The sequence below is a fragment of the Mizuhopecten yessoensis genome, unplaced genomic scaffold (genome assembly GCF_002113885.1).
Source record: "Mizuhopecten yessoensis strain PY_sf001 unplaced genomic scaffold, ASM211388v2 scaffold10925, whole genome shotgun sequence".
In the NCBI taxonomy this organism is placed as follows: Eukaryota; Metazoa; Mollusca; class Bivalvia; order Pectinida; family Pectinidae; genus Mizuhopecten; species Mizuhopecten yessoensis.
The window spans coordinates 52,328-55,786 of NW_018408790.1; positions in this window are offsets into that span (position 1 = coordinate 52,328).

Below are 3,459 nucleotides of genomic sequence, written 5' to 3' on the forward strand. Positions count from 1 at the left end.
GGGGTGTTTACTGGAATCAGGTTGTCTGTCCATCTGTGGACGCAATGTACTCCTCCTAAACCACTGGATGGATTTCAGTGAAATTTGCTAATAACAATCCTTGCAGCTTGGAGATGTGCGTTTAGCACTTTTCATTGGGTTATCTCCCCTTTTCGAAGTTATGGCCCTTGGTTCATAAACCTTCTCTAGGTCATGACATTGTACAGAAAACGAAAAAACTTTTTTTTTTTATTCAATTCCTTCCAAATTTTGGTGTGGTAATACTAGAAGCTATACTGTTTAACAAATATCACAGTTTTTTTTTGTCAGGTTTCAAATTTCCACGTTTTAAAAGGTCAAAGGTCACAGATAAATTACGTTACTGAAAAGGCTAAATATCTCGGAAACGGAAGGTATTTTGTAATAGACATTAAAATACTGTAGGCATTAATGCAATCTACTCTACTGACAGCTTCCGAGGTCGTGGGGTCAGAGATCAAAGGTCACGAATGAATTACTTTACAGAAATAGCTAATTATCTCGGAAACAGTAAGTATTTTGTATACACATATACATAAAGAGTATCGTAGCCAATTATTACGACAAACTTAAAAGACATGAGGTCAAAGGTCACAGATGCATTGTGTTACTGAAAGGGTAGGTATTTTGTATACACATACCTTGGAGTAAATGAAGCATTGATGCAAGCTACATTATGACAAAATTCCGAGGTCATTGGGTCAAATGTCATAGTAGTGGTGGTTTGTCTTTTCCATCCGTATGTCGATACGACATCTGAGGATAGACTTTTTCATGACCCTTGATATTTCTATATATTTTCCCCCTTGTTTATTTAGCCCCTGCAGGGGCAACAAGCAGCCAGAATGGAGGGGTATAAGTTAGCCCATAGGCGACAGTTTTAGTTACTTTTAATTCCATGATTATATATAAATTCGGTACACAACAGGCCTGTAAAATGTCATTCACTGAACATTATTGTCAAAGTTTGCAAGAAAATAGAAATAGACCAACAGGTTTGTCGCCTTTTCATAAATCAAGAACTTTTTGAAGCAAGAAAGGTATAGCTCCATCTTCTTTGTGATGCTTATCTTATATGCAGTAGATGTCATGTGACAGCCAAGGATAGGGTAAAGTTGATAATATATATGTACTGAAGCATCAATGAATACTGATTCAGCTAGAACTCGCAGGATAAAACATCACGAACCCTTACAAAAAAAGGACGCGTTTTCTCCACCGCATGTGGCAGGAGTCGTGAAGTATCCTGTAAAACAGGACTATTGGTTCGTTGGTCACAAAGTATCCTGTACAACAGGACTTGGTTCGTTGTCGCAAAGTGTATAGGACAAATAAAACATTGCAATGGTCCTCTGCTGACATTGACATCTCTGTCTATGACTGCTGACACTGCATTTGGTGGGGAACCATTGACAAAGCTCTCACCAACAACCCAGGACGAGTTGCGCAACATTGTCATGACCTCACAATCGAAGTCCTGTGAGGTTGATCCACTGCCTACAGACCTATTAAAGCAATGTCTTGAAGCACTGCTTCCTTTGATTACCTCAATCATGAACAATTCATTGGCTGATTCAAAGGTTCCATTATATTTCAAGAAGGCACATGTCAGACCATTGTTAAAGAAGCCTAGAATGGACAAGGAGTTGAAAAACTACCGCCCAGTTTCAAGTCTGCGTTTTCTGTTTAAGATCTTGTAGAAGGTTGTGTCCCGGCGTTTAGAGGTTCATCTCCATGCAAACAGTCTCCATGACAACATGCAATCGGCCTACCGCATGGGACACTTCCAACGTGTACATAAATATATAGCTTCTGCATTGGATAACACGTGCAGAGCGGTCCTTGTCATGCTGGACTTGTCAGCTGCATTTCACGTCATCGACCATGCCATACTTTATAAACGTCTGGAATACTCTTATGGAGTGGCTGATACCGCACTATGCTGGATACAGTCTTATCTGAGTGAACGATGACAGTGTTTTGCCATCGGATCTTCCACCTCACATGACAAAGTACTAGATTTCGGGGCTCCTCAAGGGTTGGTGTTAGGACCACGAAAATATTGTATGTACTCCAAACCGATTGGAAAGATTTGTCGTTGCCATAGCCTTCGCTATCATTGCTATGCCGATGACACACAAATTTACATGGTCATCAAACCACAGGACAGTTTGAATACAGTCTCAGAAAGTCTGGAAGCTTGTCTGACAGATATCAGTATCTGGATGAACGCCAACATGCTTAAGCCTAATCAGGAAAAGACGGAGCTAATCGTCTTTTCCCCAAACTGTCAGCAAACAATGGCTCTCCAGCTCAAGGTCGGTGCCAGAACTATTGAGACTGTTCCAGCTGTTAAAAACCTAGGGGTATACTTTGATAGTTCACTGAACATGGAGAAACAAGTGAACGCTATTGCCAAATCATGTTTTTTACCAGATCAGGAACATCGTCTGTTTCTGCAGTTTATAACTGCAGATGCATGCAAGATTTTGGTGCATTCACTTGTTACCTCTCGGTTGGATTATGGTAACGCCCTGCTCTCTGTTATATCTGACAAACTAACTAGTCGTCTGCAGAGGGTCCAGAACACTGCATCACGGCTAGTTACTCGTACTGTACTTTATTCGTTGCACTGGTTACATTTACGATACAGGTCGTAGTACACAATTATGGTGTACACATTCAAGGCACTGAATGGAAATTGTATTTGACGCAATGCACCGAGATATGCAAATAATTGTACACTAAGGTTTCCATTTCCAAAATTTCTTTATAGGAAAGTGTGTTAGAAGGAGGGCGGTGGGCTAAAACAAGTGGCAGAACGAATCATTTTAAACCCCACTATGTCCAAATGTTACGTCATATTCAAATCAGTAATTAGAATATATTTAAATTAGATTTTACCTCTTTTTTCACAACGTCAGGAATATAAGTGCGAGTAAACAATTCATCCATTAAGGGTTTCCATACGCCCACCTTTCCTTCGGTTTCAACAGGTTGTTTGTTAGATCCGCTTGGATTTCCAACATTTAACTCCTGGCATTGCTGATGAGTCCTAGAAGGACAAAACAGCTGTATGAAGCAGTGTATTTTCTGTTTGGCACACTTTATCTATTACTAAATTTTAAAGATGCTGAATGTGTTGGATAATATGTTTTAGGGGGATAGAGGGAGGGTATTGTTCTTCAAACAAGTTATGTGTAGGAATGAATAAAAGAACAGGGCCGGGGAAACTCTTCTAAAGCACGTGATTTTATCGCTATCAGTAAATATACATAGAGTAGAGTCAACTACCATGTGAAGATTTATCAATATTTTTTCATCCTATAACTCTCTATGAGGCGTATCATATCTCAATACACATATGTGAATGAGGCTCATTCGTTTCCACACTAGAGATGGTAATCACAGATAATGCCCTATTTTGAGGTAAGATAATAA